The sequence below is a fragment of the Zonotrichia leucophrys genome, chromosome 15 (assembly GCF_028769735.1).
Source record: "Zonotrichia leucophrys gambelii isolate GWCS_2022_RI chromosome 15, RI_Zleu_2.0, whole genome shotgun sequence".
Lineage (NCBI taxonomy): Eukaryota > Metazoa > Chordata > Aves > Passeriformes > Passerellidae > Zonotrichia > Zonotrichia leucophrys.
In genome coordinates, this window is record NC_088185.1 from 709,617 (window position 1) to 727,059 (window position 17,443).

At 46.5% G+C, this 17,443-nt stretch overlaps 1 protein-coding gene across 2 annotated transcripts in view; it reads left to right on the plus strand.

Annotated features, from left to right (window-relative positions):
• The window catches only part of TMEM132D (transmembrane protein 132D), a 182,419-nt gene that overhangs the window by 54,623 nt on the left and 110,353 nt on the right, over positions 1 to 17,443 (plus strand). The gene's annotated exons all lie outside the window — the stretch shown is intronic.

Consider the following 17,443-nt stretch of genomic DNA (forward strand, 5'->3'; position numbering starts at 1 on the left):
GTGGCAGATGTGGCTTTTTCTAGAAGCTGAGCTGGATGTGCTGCAGCCTGGAGAGATGGCTCAGCTGAAACAAAGCTCTCTGCTCTGGTGAGGCATTTATCCCAGCCTGAGATGAACATCTCCAGTGGCATGTGAGTCATTCGTGCATCACTGGCACAGGCTGGGGATGGCTGCCATTGCCCTGGACAGGGCGCAGGGAGCATTCAGATCACAGCTCCTCACTGGTGGGAGTCTCTGAAACCTGCCAGGGACATCTCCTCATGGCTCTGGGTGTCACCTGAAAAAACCAAACAAACTGTGTGTGTGAAGTGTAGAATGCATTCATAGAGGTGCTGACAAGAAATCTCAGTAGTCAGAGATGCTCTTTGGGGAACTGTAGAACATGCTGCTAAATGTGCTAGGAAACTTGGAAAAACTAGAAATTATTAGTATGTGGTTACCTGATGATTTGTATTCCTTAAATCTGAGTAAATGCTAAGGCAGAAAAAGTAGATAAAAAGGAGTTTTGCACTTAGAAGATTGATTTTATCTTTAGGTTTCATAGTGTTTTACAGAAAAACCTGACTGCATTTTGTAGTCAGGTGAGGCTGAATTGCCCAGTGTCCAGGAGAGTTGATAATTTCCCTTCAGTGCTACCAGGGTGCCTCACATCCTTGCTGTATCAAACACGCTGCCAGGCTGTGAAGATAGGTCAGACAATAGAGGGGAACAGCAAGGAATTTTTCTCCTTTTGTGATTTAATAGACTCTTCTGCTCTGTTTGCCCTCTGAGGGAGCCAATAGATTTAATACCCAATTTCTCTCATCTGCTATCAGAATGCAAATGTGATGGCAGATGAATATACTTTCAAGAATGCTTAACCTAATGGGCATGTAAAGCCTGGTAATTACCAGTTGTTTGTCTCGTCGTGTATAATGGTTTCAGTAATAGGCAGCGCCACACACTGAGATCTTGGTGTGGGCCAGGGCAACATTCCAGTGCAGCTTCTTCTGCTCTTCCACTGGAAACAACAACAAAAAAAATACAATGTCCTCATTGCAATTGTTCCATTTTCAGTACTCTGTGAGTACCAGCTGGTATAGCAGGTTAATAATCCAAATTTAGCATTTAATCCACCTTTGATCCAACACGTGTAGCAAATGACAGAGTTTTTGTATTGTATGTGCCACGCAGGCAGGGATGTTGACAGAGCAGACTTAGGGGCTTTGTGGCTGATGGAGAAAGGATTCAACCTGCAGGTCCTGGCCCTCCTGAGCCCCCTCTTGTATGGAAAAGAAGCAAACAAGAAACGCAGCTCAAGGTTCATTACTCTCAAATTTGACAACAATGATAAAAGATAAACTATAATGGAAACACTGCAGACAAAGTAGAACTCTTGCTCCCTGCCTGCAGCACGTTAAAGCCATTGGGGACAATAAGCTACAGTGGCCCGAGCTGGGCTGGGAGTCAGCACAGCAGCTCGCGTTGTGTTTCAGAATTCATGTTGTCACTGAGTGCCCCCGTTGTGCCCGTGCAAAGAGGCTGCGCTTGGGTCTGTAGCCATTGCTGGGTCTGCAGGCTCTGCCTGGGGCTGAGCGACAGTGAGAGCCGTGAAACACGGCCCTGCCTGGCTTTGAGAGTGGGAAAGAAAAGGCAGAGCCGTGGGCTGGGCTGGAGCCTTGGCACTGGAGGAGTGCCCGGGCAGGGATGCCAGGGTCGGTGCCAGCCCGGGCAGGAGCGGCTGTGGCAGCCCCCGGTGCCTGGGCTGCTCTGCCGTGCCAGAGGGAGTCATTTCCTCTAACAGGAGCTACAAAGTCTAATTGAGCCCGTAAATGTAACTCCCCCATCGCTCTTAAAAGTTAGGTGCAGTAATCATGGATTTTTCAACTGAGCAATGTAAAGTTGAAAATGAGCTGCAAAATGTGTTTAAAAAGCTCTATTTTCTAAGTGATTAGCTCTCACTGAATCTGTGTGGCAGCATGTGATCAGTAACAAGCCCAGCTCTATTAGAATACTCTTATTTATGACTGACCAATATAGACTCAGCTGTCATCACTTCTCTCTTACAATCTGTTTTCTAAATAAAATCACAACTTAACCATATGCTTGACAGAATTATGTAGCAGCTTTAGTGTGTTTATTTTTCACTCTGCTGTATACATCAGTCCACACTCGGTTTGAAAGTCTGTTCTTTATTGCTGTTGTAAACTCAGCTGGGCCATTCATGCCCCGTGGGTATTCAGAGAACAGGCATTCAGTCAGATTTGTCCAATGATGCTGCAGAGGAGGCAGCATTCAAAATCCTTGAGAGGTGCATCGCCCTTCCTTCACAACAATAATGTTTAAAGGGTTGAGATTTAGAGAAAATTGTTTGATGTACCTGTCTCTTTTTTCCCCTCTTGGCAATCAATATTTCTTACAGGATGAATTAGAAGCAAGTTGTTCAGATGTTGGGTTTCTCTTTGGTTTGGCCAGCATACAAACAGGCCGGGTCCCTGTGCCACAATGGTTTAATCTGTGGAGAATGTTATCAGCTGATTGGGGGAATTAAAACCTGGCCAGGTGCCCTACAGAGCTCAGCAAGCCACCAGTAAATCTTTGTGGTTCCCAGGGAAAGGTGGGCTTGAAGTCAAAACCCAGATATAAACAAAGAGAGAAGACAAATGTATGTATTTCAATCCCAGTAAATTGGACTTTGGTACATGTCAGAATTGCTGTGTATTCCTTTAGAGCTGAAAACTGCAGCTATTAAGGCAAAAGAAGTGATTGCCTGAAATCCTAATATAGACTGGGGAGAGGGAAATGGTGCTGCAGGCAGGTAGAAAATGACACCTCGTGGTGTGCCAGTCACCCACGCACACCTTGCAAACGGAGCCATTAGGGGAGAGCAGCTGAGCCCAGCCGGGGCTGATGGGCCTGGCATCCCGCTGCATTCAGCTTGGGCTGGGGCTTGGGGTTTTCAGTTTTTCTCTCTAGTTCATGGCTGATGCTTTCAGAGTGTGCCAGCACCTCCTGACTGTGCAGCCAGGCCCAGCTGATGATGGTGCTGTGTTCTCTCAGCGTTGAGGAGCTGCTGGAATTGGGTTATGGAGAAGTGTAGGGGGATGCAATTTAAGAAAATAAAGATAGTGTAGAGAGCAATCTCACCCCTAAGGAGCTGCAGCTGGGCCAACTATCAAAGATCAGGAGCAGGCCTGACTTTACCAGGCACAGCTGTACCCAATGAGAAGAAGATGCTCTAAAAGAGTGGGGTGCTGGGTGAGAAGGAATCTGGAGTCAGTGGCTGCTTTGTGAGGAACAGAGTCAGTGCTCTGAGAGCTGCCCACCAGAAACACCAAGGAGGTGTGGAGCTTTTGTGATAAGGAGATAGCAGTATGGAACCTCTGCAATAAGATGATAACAGAGAAGGTAAATCTCGGGTGGAGACTGCAGAGCTGGGAGTGGGATCCACGTGGGGGAAAGGACCACGAGCTGACTGCTCTGCTTGGCACAGCCAGCCTTTGTAGGCAGCGAGGAGCTGGAAATGCAGGCTTTTCTTCTCAGTACGTCAGTACATCTTTTAAAATGAGAAATATTTTCAAATATTTCAACATCATTTAGAGAAATGTATGAATGTGTACCCTGCTGTTTGACAGACACAGCTTGGAAAATGTTATTGACTATAGCACTCTTCTTCAGAGGTAGAGTCTGCAATATAAACCTCAACAACAAATCAGGCTAAGTGGAGTCTGAGTTCATCAAATACAGCACAGCAGCACAAATAAATAACATACCAGAGATCCTTGGAATCCCCAAAACCTCCTACTTCTGCGTCAGAATTAAATTAGTCACATAGCTGTTGTTCTGATATTAATACATGGTGGCTTTGAAGCACAACTCAAGTCTAGAGGAGTTCTGCTTAGTGATAGAGAATTTAAAAATAGGTTTATAAAGGGAAAGATTAATTTGGTGAAGTGACAATAATTTCAGAATAACAAAATGCTTATCCATAATAGATAGTGTCATCTCCTCTCTGTTCCTTTGTGTACGCCCTGCTTTTTATCTTATGCAAATGATGAACTACCTTGCACTGTCAGAAGTTTCACTTATCTTTACTAAGTGCTAATTAGTAACTACATGGCAGAGTCCCATTTTTAATGATGTGGAAACAATGCAGGTGGGGTTGGACAATAGTGATAGAACAGGTCCCTTTCTCTGCTGTGCCAGCTGCTGGCAGCCCAGGGAACCCTTCAGTGCATACAGAGCCCCAGGAGCTGCTGTGGCTCAGGACAGACAGACAGACAGACCTGCCTGGGACAGGGAACTGACACAGGGACAGGGCTGTGTGGGGCAGCTGAGCTCAGGGAAAGCAAATCACAGCACAGTTTGTTTTGTTGAGAGAATTTGGGGAGCTGCAGTCCCTTAAGAAAGCTGACAGGCGTGGTGCCTCCCAGGGTATAAGAATACAGCGTGCCCCCTGTTTCCATGGGAAATTTATAAGATCAATTATAAACCTTTGGTTTTGAGAAGGTTTATTAAATTGTTCAGAAGTTTTATGAAAACAAAGTATGTTCTGGAAGTAATATGGCTTATTTTGAGATCTATTATGGATGCTGAAAGTGTTCCCAACCTTGAATAAATCATATCACATATTTTTAACTACCTGTCTAGGAATTCTGAACTGAGAAATAGACATAATAAATAATTTATTGTGCAGACCAGGAGCAAATATGTGTATTACACCCTTTGATTTCCAAACACATCTTGCTGAGCAAAGGCACTTGGTTTAAAACAGCTTTGCAATATTCCCCAGTGTCTGAAAATCAACTTGTGTGCAATGGACCTGAGCTATCCTGAGTGAAATGCAGGGGCAGTTCCCAGCAACAGCAGTGGCAGCTTTCCAACCCAGCACTCTCCTGTTCTATTCTGCCAGTCCTGGAGCTGATTTTGGGAGGAGCTGCTTTCACATCAGCAGCTTGAAGAAGCTCCCATTTGTGTCAATGGCAACAGCCAAAATTTCTGATAGGAATTCTAAGTTAGCCAGAAAGAAATTAATGGACTGAGAAGTTCATCAGTCATAAATAAATGTGTCTTTATTGGGTGAATGCTGAGAGGAAAAGACCAGGAAGGAGACAAATGATGATCAAGGACTGGAGATAGAATGGGAAGCTCTTCAGGGACAGAAATGAGAATGAGGTTTGCTAATTTCTGGGCAGGGAAGAACATGCAGAAGTGGGAGTTTTCTGTGTTTAGGGAAATGGGATTTGGATAGTCCCTGGAAAACTACAAAGGAATGCATTCCAGAACTTGAGGATTGGTATAGAACTATTATTGGAATAAACCTCATGGGAGCAGGGCTCCCATCTAATCCATGGCTTCTGTGTGCCAGGACAAGAGCCCTGCAGGGAGCCAGTCTCTGTTTCTGGGCATGGCTTCAGCCAGACCTTTTTGGCATTGTTTTTCCAGCATGGTACAGAGCATTTCTCCTCTCTGTAAATATTTCTTTCCAAGAAGCAGCACAGAAATGCCCTTTTCCTCAGAGCCTTGCTGGCACCCTGCTTTTTTGATGTCCCTGTCACTTGCTTGGCGTGGCATGGGATATGATCCCAGTTGTTGCTCTCTCTCCCAAAGGTGAGTGATGGTATTGGTACAGGAAGGTGGCAGATGGAGGAGAGCAGAGCTCGTTTCCTTCCTCTCCTGTTCCAGCTGAGGAGGAGCTCTCTGCCACGATGCCATCGGAGCCCAGCAGTGCCAGGAGGGCAGGCTGAGGTGCCCTGTGCCAGGCAGGGGTGAGTGCAGCAGCTCCACAGCTCTCAAACACCTCCCCAGGCTGAGGAGCTCTCCCTGTCACTGCCGGCTTGGTGAAACCTCATCTCTGACCTTTGGAGGTGCAGGAGCCTGATGGGACTTGCAGCTTCTCTGCGTTCAAAGTGACTTCACAGAACATGAAACTTGTAAGAAGAACATTTAAAGTCTCTTGCTGGAATTAATTCTGATCTGACTTATACCCAATTTCATTCAAATCAGACAGTGCAGATGAGAGCTGGCAATTTGCATAGACACAGTAATTTGGAGAGGGCGTGCAGAAGAGCTTTTTAAAATCCACATGGAGTTCGTGTCCTCAGTCTCTGAGCATGAGTAAAATTGAGGAAATTCTGAATTCTAAGTCATTTTTTCCCCTCTGACTCTCTTGTTTGCTCAAGTCCAATTATTCAGAACCAAAATATCCTATTATATCATGGACTAAACAGGCACACTTTGCAGCTGTGTTGGGAAATGAATGAACATTTGAAAATGTGACTCTCTCATATTGCTGTATTATCATTAGTTTGAGTATGTGCTGCAAATAACATTTTGAAGACCAGGTTTCCTTTTGACTTTGAAAGAGACATGTAATGAGCTAAAATCTTATTTTAAATTGCATTCTGTTACTTTAAATGATATTTTGCTATAAATTTCAGTTTTGTCTAATATTGCATTTAGCCATCTTTGGTTTTCAGCAGGTGATAGTCTCTTGCTCCATCACCACTATCAGCAGCAGCTTCAGTTTTAATTAATTCCCTGTTCTGAGCACATCCCAAGGCAGTGCCATGGCACTGATCAGTCAGTGCATAACCAGATATGATAATGGCTCTGATAAGGAGCAGCACACCCAGTGACCCACTTTGCTCATGTCAGTCTAACTCTGCTCCAAGGACAAGCCCAAAGAACATCTGACACAGGTGCTTCCCTCCAGCTGCACCCAGGCAGCGTTCCTGGCAGCCCTGGGCTCTCCAGTGCTGCCCGTGGCCTCTCCTCCCTCCACAGTGCATTTCCCAGGCAGGTGCAATGAATTAATTAGTGCAGCCCCTGTGCTGCTGCAGAGCACACACACGAGCAGTGATGGCTCTGTCAGAAACTCAGCTTCCTGGAGGGAAGGTCTCCAAATTAGCCTTCGGGAGGGTCTGTCAGATTTATTTTTTCTACTTTTCTTTTTCAGTGTGTATCATTTTAGTAATTCTCCTCTAGCAGTCACTCCCAGACTACCCGGCAGATATTTTTGGAAGAGGAAAAATTTCTTTATTTAGCAGAAAACCTTGGGGCTGATTTATTGCCCTGTGTGCCTCCAGCCCTGGTGCTGGTGCTGATCACCCTTGGTGGCTCTGCCCGTGCAGGGGATGGTGCTGGCTGGCACAGGTGTGCCAGTGTGCCCATGGCAGTGCCATGAGGGGGCAGGAACAGCCTCCCCAAAGGAAGCTGCTCCCACACTCCCCATCCCCACGGACTGAACAGAGTAGGGTGGACTTCAGTGACTGCTGGGTTTCAGCTGGTTTTCCGCAAATTAGCCCCGTTAGAACAAGTAGCTCTCAAAGATGATTTCAATATGAGCGAATAGGGATTCCTGAAACACATTAGGGGGTTTTGTCACTGAGATAGGGCTGAATTACAGGCTTTGCCAGGGATCTTATACAATCCTAATGGACTGTAATCCATGTAATACGACAGGTTTGTGATGGAGATTACTAAAATATTTATCCCTGGCATCTTTCCTTTTTAATACATTTGTTTTCTCTCTCTGAAGTGAAAGCAATACATTGACAGCAAACTAGAGGTATTTCATCAGTCTCTTATCAGCAGCCAGCACTAAAGCCAGCCAGAAGGGTTGGGGTTTTGAATAGCATTTATTACACTGTGTTTTCTGTATTTCCTGACAAAGTTCCAGGAGAACCTTTGTAGCCCCAGAGAGCAGACTGACTCTTGCTTTTCCAACTCAGAGCAGCCTGTGCTCAAACACCTTTGTTCCCCCAGCCCACACTGCGCACATTTCCCCTTCTGCAGCTCTGCATTGTCACCTCGGGGTCCCCAGCCCAGCACGCTGATGAAGAGCAGATTTAAATCGAGATTTAAACACTCCCTGGGCTGTCAGTGCCTCCCCCAGCCCCTTCCAGGGCCGCTTGTTTTTGTGGCTGCTTTGCTCTTTGCTGGGAGCACGTGTGTCACGGCACCAGCATTTGCTTTAATTTGTTTAATCAGTGTCTCTAAAGTGCCTCCAGCTGTCCAGGGGCTGCTGTTCAAAGGCCTCACCTTTGGGATGGGGGCTCCAAAGGGCTCCCTGGAAAGAATCAGGGTGCAAAACACTCCAGAGGGCTGATTTCTGTGAGCTGTGGGCTGAATTCTTCCTTGCCCTGTTTGTTGATTCATCCTTTGCCTCTCTGCAGTTTGGGAATAAAACAGTGATTTTCAGAGCAATAGCCCCGTGTGCACGTTTTGTGCAGGAGAAATTCCAGCTCCAGCTTGGATTCTTTGTGAAGAATGTTCTTTGTGAAGCAGATGTCTGCCTTTCCCCTGTCTCAAACTCATTAAAAACCCCAAACCCACTCAAACAGTCTAAAACACTAAAGCCCCAGCCAGACCATGGCTCCGAAATGAGGGTTCAGAGGCCTCTGCTGCTATTGGCATCTCATTTGGGAAGTGGGGGTTCAATGGTTGACACCTGAAACTGACCCACATTCCTTGGAGTTTGAAACCACAAGGGGAGAGGCAGTGTCTGATAAATTTACAATTTAAGTTACTTTCTGGGCTCCTTTTCTGCCGTTTCTCTCTCTCTGTTGTGGTTCCTTCAGCCTCATGTTCCATCACTCTCATCCCTTCATCACCCAGCCACTGTGGGGATGTCTCAGTTGCCTGCTAAAACAGCTTTTATCCTCTGGTGGTTTCTGTCCCAGGAGCTGGCAGCCAGGGATACAGCGTTTTTCCTGTCAAAGGCAGCTGTCTAGTGGTCACTGGAGGATTTTAAAAGCAAATTAAATTAAGAGCGTTAATGTTTTTGGCTACTGGGCTTTTGCTGCAAGAGTGAAAAAATGTCAGTCCTTGCCACAAGTAACATCCTGCATGTCTGCTCATTAAAACTTTTAAAACCCTTTTTTGATAGAGCAAATTGGTGCCTAAAATTTCATGCACTGAACCTGGTGTCCAAGGCTACAAGGATTTAATAGAAAAGAGCAGAAAAATTCATGTGACTTGAATTCTTGCTCAGTCCATGTTTTAAGTTCCCTCATTCTGTTTCATGGTGTTTAACTTGGAGCACTGTGAAGGACAATGGGGGTTCTCACCCATTTGAATCCCACAGAGGGTCCTTGGAACAACTGTGCTGGGACAAGAAACCTCTCACTCCTCATCTTACACTGAGATGCACAAACAGAATAAAGCAGTGCAAGGACATGCATGAAGTGAGGCTGAGAGATGCAGTTACCATTTTTCAGGATTTATATGTGGAGAGGATCAGTAGTTCTTCTTGGAGAGCAATCAACAGGGGGTTTGTGTTACTCCAAGGGATCTCCTCTGCTTGTTTGGATCAGCCAAGCCTTTTGCTATGGCTCTTCAAGATGGAAATCACAACCAAAGCTGTGCCCTGGCATGCACTGGAGTTAACTGCTGCAGCTGGATACTGACAGCACTGCGTGTACCCTACATTAAGGGCACAGGATAATTCTGAGCAGTGTCATTTTGGTATTAATTGAACTCCCTTCTGCATCAGTGGCTTCACTGAGCTGTTAGGCTTTGCCTGCAGCAGAACTCCTTGCTGTTATTTAGCAAATGTTGCTTTGGTGGCCACTCGTGCAGATGACAGAAAGGTGGTTACATGTGGCATTATAAGAGCTGTAGTGTTCAGCCTGGATTTTATGTATATAACAAAAATTCCTATTTGAATTACTCAGTGAATATCTATTTTATGCCAACAGCAACTCTTTGGAGCAGTGCAGGCTTTTTTCATCCATTGAAGAATTTGCACCCTTTATTTATACAGTTCCTTTCTCTTTGCTGTAGCCCTGGTGCTGTAAACCTTAAGTAATGTCATCAGCAATCAGTGGAGATGCTCCCAGGAGGGAGGAAAGGTCTGTGCAGAAAAGGCTTTTCAGGCTGAGGGTTTTTGCAGCAAAGACTGCTCCATGGGTTTCTGTGCCTCAGCTGCTGTTCTCTGAACGTCTGACATGCGTGTCATTGAGTGAAGGACACATGGATCCGTGGGTTTAGTTCTGGCCAAGCGAATGGAACGGTCCAACTGCTGCTCCTGTGTCACCTCCTGCAGGGAGCTGCACGCAGCAATGGATGAGAGAATGCCTGTGAAAGAGAGCTAAGCGTTCACAATTTCTGTGATGTCCAGAAGATGATTTTATCTGCAGCTGTGAGAAGTTGCTAGGGAACAGAGCTAACTCATTTTTGCTGATGGCTCTTCGTTAGTGCTGTGGAGCAATGTTCCTTCCACTCTCGGCACTGCTGCCTCATTCTGCACGAGGATGTGACTTGGAAATGCCTCAGAACTGTCCTGCTGCTGGAGTCTGAGAGGAACTTTTCAGTGAAGAGCATTTTCCAGGTCACTTCCAGCAGCAGCCCGTTCAGCAGCAGTGCTGGCAGTCCCCAGGTGTCACCATGGAGGGCTGGGAGAGCAGGGTCAGTGTGGGGCCCTGGGAGGAGCACTGGGCTCACAGAGCCTTTGTGGGGCTCAGCCCCTTCAGCAGAGGACAGGAACATTTTGGGTGGCTGTTGATGCATTTCAGGCTCAGCTAGAAGCACCTGCTTTAAGATGCACACTCCTTGTCACTGAGCATCAGGCAGCTGGGGCAGTTGGGGTGGTGGCTGCTTGAGGAGGCCAAATTCCTGCAGTTTTGATTGCTAGCAACATCCCTCCTTTCAAGGCTTGTGAAAGGTCATTGGCCAGGCCATGGCTCTGAAGGAGAATTTGCATCCCTCAAAAACTGCCTCAAAGAGGCCCTGTACCAGGCACTGCTTTCCAGATCAACCCAAAGAGCTGGTGTGACCAACCCCATTGATTCCTGGTATATACAGAGGATATAAAGGTCTGTTCCTATTTCTGCGACGTTTTGGAACACTCATGGTGCACAATTCACCAGTTGTTTCTTGCTTTTTCTGTGGTCAATAGTGTTGTCAGCCAATTCAAATGAACCATAAGAATTCCCCCACTTGTTGCTTTCCCACTCAGCAGAAATGTGTATATGTACACGTGTACATGCGTGTATACACATGTATACATGTACACAGAAACACGGAGGGAAGGTCCCTACAGCTCTCTGGAAATGTTTTGTTGTTCTGTTCTCTTTCCTCCTCCATCTGCAGTGGAGGGCTGGGTGATCCATGCATCCCACGGGCTGCAGGGTTCTCTGTCCAACAGCAGCCCCAGCCCCATGCTGCTTGTGCTCTGGTGGCTGTTCCAGAGCATGTTCTTCACCTGTGAAATGGGGCAGATGGCACTTTGTTTTCTCTGCACAGAGTGCCCAGTACTGTGCTTTGTTTTTCCTGTCTTCCCTTAAATCTAGGTCTAATTTTAAAAAATTGCTGGTTGCACAAGCTGTGCTGTTAGCAGCTTTGCTGCTGTTTGGCCAGGAATAAAAGGGATGTGCTGCATTGTTTGCTTTCTTACAAGCAATTTAGAAAGATTTCAGACCCTACACATTATTTTTTGCATTTATTTTGGAAACAGTACTTTGAAGCAGTCCACGGGGCTCCCAACCACTTTAAATCAGCAGGCAGCAGTGTTTATCTTTGCCTTTCATTTCTGTAAGCAAACACCTTCCTGCACAGCCTGAATACAGAAAGGATTTGCTGTGCTCTGGCTGCTCGCTGGTGCCCAGAGCTCTGTCCTGCAGGGAAGGTGCTGGGCAGGGGTCTCCTCCTGCTGCTGCCTCCAGCACCCAGAGCAGCCGGAGATGCCGGGAGCAGGAGGGGCCCCGGGGCTGTGGGCAGCCTGTCGTGACCTGTGTGTGACACGGGGGGCCCAGGATGGCTCCTGCTGGGGGCTCAGGGTGCCGTTCGCAGCTGCAGGGTCTCTGCAGCTCTGTCTCTGAGCTTCACCCAACTCAGGGTCCTTCTGAGCAAAGCTCTGGTTCTGCTCCCGCTGAGCACGGGGCCCTCTGGTGCCTTGTTTGGTGAGTAAACAGAGGTCAGAGCTGCAGACTCTGTATTTGTTTCTGCTTTAAATCGATTTGTATGCATCCTTTCCTTTTGGCTCTCCAGAGACTTGTGTGTTTTACATCTTGCAAAATGTGTTTTAACAAGGACCTTGTTTGAAAGGCACAGGAATAAAATCTGAGTGTGTGTCATGTGTGCAGATACCTGCACCTGTGTGCAGGACACAAACTTCAACCACAACAGGCAATTTTTGGTAGCCCATGAAATGCACATTACAGACAAATCTATTTTATTTAACTCCTGGTATGCACAATTCAGCTTCTGAAGCCTAAATAGTCTTGTGGCCTTTCAATAATTAAATTTCATTATAAATCCACCTGGGCTATGTTTTTGTAATATCTCCCTTTGAATGGCAGTGGCTTGGTGGCTGTGTGGAATGGGTTTTCCTCCTGAAATGTTAATTAGGTGGAGAATGTGTTATGCTTTGGAAAAGCTGCATTGCAAACCCATAGATAAACAGATTGATTTAATTTTAATCTGCTTTCATGGTGATGCATAATGATAACTGGTTTGTGTCTCACAGGGCTGAAAACCACAGACCTTAATAAGAGTTTGTGGGTATATCATACAGCTTTAAATAGCTTCTGTTGTGCTAGACCGCTCTCCATAAATTATTCCAACTCCATCAGCATCTCAGGGACTCCCCATTCTCTTCTGCTGTGGATTTTCAATCAGTGCAACTATTAGTGTAATCTGAAGAAAGTTGGAGGTATCTGCTCTGAAAACAACTGCCAACACTGGTTTGTACATCAAGTATTCAATGGGGAGAGCAGAACCAAAAAAGCCTTGCAGAAGCCAGCTCTGCAGATCAAATCACAGCTTCCAAATCCTACCTTTTATAAGCCATGCCAAAATTAATTATGGAATTAAAGCCACACATTCAGATGGTTGGTATGAAGTGTCTTACTACATGACCTGTTTGTTGTGATCTCCCTTTCCTGCTGAACTGAGAAAGGTGCAATTCACTTCAGCCAGTCCTAGAACAGTTGGTTTAAATGGGCTCTCCTCAAACACAATTTCTTCCATTCAAAGAATTTTAGCTTTAAAGGTTTGTTCCTGATGGGGAAATAGTTTTTGGGTTTAATGGTCTAAATTTCTTCAGGGGTTTGTGGTAGATACACATCCAGGAAGCCTTTGTATGCTTGGTTTTCATGTGCTCCCAGCAAACATGCCTTAGGTCTGACAAAGATGGGTGAGTTGTGCCTGTTTTCTCAATGACAGCCACGTTTTATTTTTGACTGATGTTCAAAGAGCCTCGTTCAGGCTCAAATTCTGTCCTACATTAGCTTCAGCCATAAAAAGCAATGAAACTGCAGAGGGAGACAAAAGAAGAGGATGACCTCAAAGTGCATAAATTTAGCATTACCCCAATGCTGTACACAAAATTGAAAATGCTGGGAACACAAATTCCAGCCAGCCCTCTCTGTGCTGTGGAATGTTTAGTGTGGTCTCATCTACTGAGGGCTTCTCAAATGGGAATAGATTCTGGCCCAAGGGTGGGAGACTGGACAGACAAAGGGCTGGATTACCTCAGGGTTTTGTTTTCAGGGTGAATCTTGGCCTCATGCTTTGCCCTCTCACTGCTGTTCAGTCTGGTAGGCTCTGTAACATTTCTCATTCCCATTCCAGTGCTGTTCATGAGTTTGCCAGCTTCTCTGGCATCCACAAACCTGCTAGCTCATATTGCCTTCAATTCTGGTACTCCAGGGTTTAAAAGAAACTCTGTCCTGAAATAAAGCCAGAACATTTGTTGCTGTTTTCCATTGTTTTGTGCATTTGAATATGTTTGTTTGAGCACAGAGGCCTCAGGGAGGGGAGGAGGTGGTGTGCAGGCAGTGAAACATCAGGATGTAAATGTCAGTAGAAGTGTTCTGGTATCAAAACGGCCTCATTTAAGCAACATACAGCTCCAGCCTGACCTCAGATCCTGCAGAGATGTCTGCATTTAATGTAGCACAGCATTAACAGGATCATTCTGCACTTCTTGCCAGCCAGAGACAGCTCCCAGGGAACTCTGTGAGTGCATCTACAGCTTAGTCATGCCACAGCTGCTGGCTGGATTTTACATCCCATGGTGGCACCTGGCCCCACAGTCCCTGACTTCAAGCATGACATTTAATTCTGGTCTTCAGAAGGCCCTGAGGAGTCTGCAGCTCCTGCTTGCTGGCTGGGTTTGCCCTTAGCCCCTTGCAGGCTCGGGCAGGACAGACAAGATAAGGTGTTCCCAGCTCCAGGAGTTTGCTCTTGGATGCAGAGGGGATGTCACCAGAAGGAGCCACCCATGGCATTGTCCCCAGCAAGAATGGGCTCTGGGCAGTGAGAGATGTAGGGCTGGAATGCCTGCAGGGTTTGAGCAGGGACTGTTCTGCTGCTGGCTTACATCAGTGCCTTTGACTTCCCAGTGAGTGCAAACTGACCTGTTCCTTTGTTTCATGCCATGAGGAGCTGTGCTCAGGCCCGTTTCTGCTCACATTTGGCTTGTGTTTGGTCTGAAAGGGGCGGTGGGGGAAAGCCTGTCCCCAGCCCTCCTGCTGCCATCCCTGCTGCCCAAAGGAGGTGGATGTTGGCAGGGGAAGGCTGCCATCCTGCTCTGCTCTGCTCCTCTCCATGGCTGGGTCAGGGTCAGGCTCTGGGCATGAAGAAACACTGGAGATAAACAGAAATAGAAGCCCCTTCCAGTTATTTGTGAAATGCCTTGGGGAGATGCAGTGACAAGGCAATCTCAGAGGCCACTGTGATGTCTGGTGGGTGCCCAGGAGCTCTCAGAAGTGCCCCCTCTCACACAATTTATCTGCCACCTTCTCCTCGCTGCTGGTGACAAGATGACAACCAGCGGTAGCAGGGTGTTAACAGGCTCCCTTTTCTTTTTCTCCTTTGATGTAGAAAGTAGCTCTCTTTCTCAGAAGGACCATGAAAGGTTCCCACAGATCTTTGCCCCGAGCACTTACAGTAATGAAAAGCTAACTTCAATGTCACGAGTCTGAAGCATCTTTATTTAGAGCTGTTTAGGGCTCGGATTGCCTGTTTGTTTGTGCTGTGCTGGAAAGGGGGATGATACTTGTGTGCTCTTTAGGGCTTGGACTGCCTGTTTATTTGTGCTGTGTGTGAAAAGGGGATGATACTTGTGTGTTCTTTGGGGCTTGGACTGCCTGTTTGTTTGTGCTGTGTGTGAAAAGGGGATGATACTTGTGTGCTGTGAGCAGGGCACTGCCAGAGTGAGATGGGGAGGGGAACCCATCCTGGGCAGGGTGTCTGTGCCCATCCTGGTCCTGGGTGTCCATGCCCATCCTGGGCAGGGTGTCCACATGCAGGAATGACACAAGCTGAAAGCTGAGCCCTAATGGTTGTAAACTGCAGAGACTGGAGGTGCTAAAGCAGCCCCTGTGATAAATGAGAGAGGATGCTGCCTGCATTTTAATTGCAGTTGCAGCCTCTTCCATCACTAGAGTAAACAGAGTGTTCAGTGGGTCAGGGATGGAATTGGGAATCACTATCTTTATGCACTTAGGTAATGCATTTCCTTGATTTCAGTTGTGATGTATTGATTCTGGGAGTTCCTTCTGTGCTTTTCTTTGCTTCTCCGTTCCCTTGATTTGTACCCTGTCAGCATTGACGAGTTTTTAGGGATGTGGACTCCCAGGGGCTTTGTTTGCCATGATTGATTTGGTGCAAGGGGTGAGCTGCTCAGGAGCCTGGGAAACTGATGTGAGCAGTGATCCAGAGGTAAATAACAGCCAGGAAGGTGCTTAGCTGCATGGGCTCCTGGTTTGAAAAGAAACAGCAACCCCAAACCAGCCACAATTCCAATGTTTATGGCCTTCCTTTCCTCCTCTCCACCGAGCCGACTCTGCCCAAAGTGCAGTGATGGGCACAGAACACTGCAAGCACTCCTGCTGCAGCCCAGCCTGGGTGTGTGACAGTGTTCACAGGGGTCTGAGCATGAGGGAAGAGATGAGGAGCTGACTCCATGTTCCAGGAGGCTGATTTATTATTTTATAATATATATTACAATAAAACTATACTAAAAGAATAGAAGAAAGGATTCCATCAGAAGACTAGCTAGGAATGGAAAAAGAAAGAATGATAACAAAGGTTTGTGGCTCATACAGAGTCCAAGGCAGCTGACTGTGATTGACCACCCCAGTCTCCCTGGGGATGGGATCATTTCTCTGTCCCTGCTCTGGGCTGGTCCCCAGCAGTTTCCCTTCCTCGAGGTGGAGCAGGAGGGCAGGACCAGCTGCCAGTCGCCAGGAGCGGCTGCAGACCCGTGCTGGGGAATGTTTCACCCAGGCTGGGTGGCCTCTCTGTACCTCCCTCTCCGAGACATCGGAAATGGAGTTTAATTTCCACTCTGCTGTGACCGCTGATCTCTTGTCCTGAGGGATGTCTGCTCTAGCAGCACTGACTGCACCTGCTTAAAATTCATTTTGTCAAATTAGCATAGGAGAACTTGCACAGAAATTGGCAGCCTCCACGTATTTATTCTTCCAGGTGTGCTAAGGAAATTGCAGCCACTGCTATTGAGTTAGTGCTGGAGAAAGGAGATTTAATCCTTTTTGTTCAAGACAGTTGAAGGAATCCTTTGGCTTTTTGTTCTGAAAACATCTGTGTGGATCTTGTCCTTCAAAGATTTCCTGAGCAATTTCGTGCGGGGGCAGAGCTGACAGTGCTGTTTGCTGCTGTTTGCTGCTCTGCTGGCAGCAGCTGCTCAGACAAAAACCTCACGTACCTTTTGGGGTTTCTGCCCAGAACTGAGAACTTGCCATGGCACTGAGTGCATTTTGTGCATGAGAGTTTTAGCAAATGTAATTAAACTCTCATTTCCTGACACCTCAGGAGGCTTGACCACCATGGACTTCTTGTAAACGCATTCAGGAACCAGAAGTTACCAGCACCGGGGACTCCTCGTTCAGTAATTTGGCCAACATTAAATTTATACCTGAGGGGTAATCCTGTAGTGGCCTGAGGTACAAATTCTGGAAAAGAGAGAGACAGAATTAAAGAATGCCACACCTGATGAGAGGAATTGAAACAGATATTTGAAAGTGCATCTCTCTCTATATAAAGTCCCTCTTCTCCACTTGTAGTTAATAACTTTTTATTCTGGTTGTTCTTTCACCATGCAGCCCCAGAAGTATTTTACTAGCACTGAGAACTAGAAAGCACCACCTCTCCATAGGAGCCAGCCCAGTTTGCCACATGGCTTTTCCTGTTGTTGAACCTCTCATGCATGGAAACAGAGCTCCCCAAAAATCAGTTGCTTTAGGAAAAATCAGAATTTTTTAAAATAAGTGTTTTTAAGTTCAGAGCCGACAGGACAATGAAACACAACAGTACTAAAAGCAAATGTTGTGAACTCAAAAAGATGATGAAAATGAGAGCAAAGATAAGGATTGTCATCTTAGAGTAATCCAGAGAGGGAGGAGAGAAAGGGTGGATTTTGCTTGTAATGAGGCTTAGCAATGGCTCTTCACTCCAGCACCCAACTCCTTTCTTTTTCCACAAAAACTGGTACTTT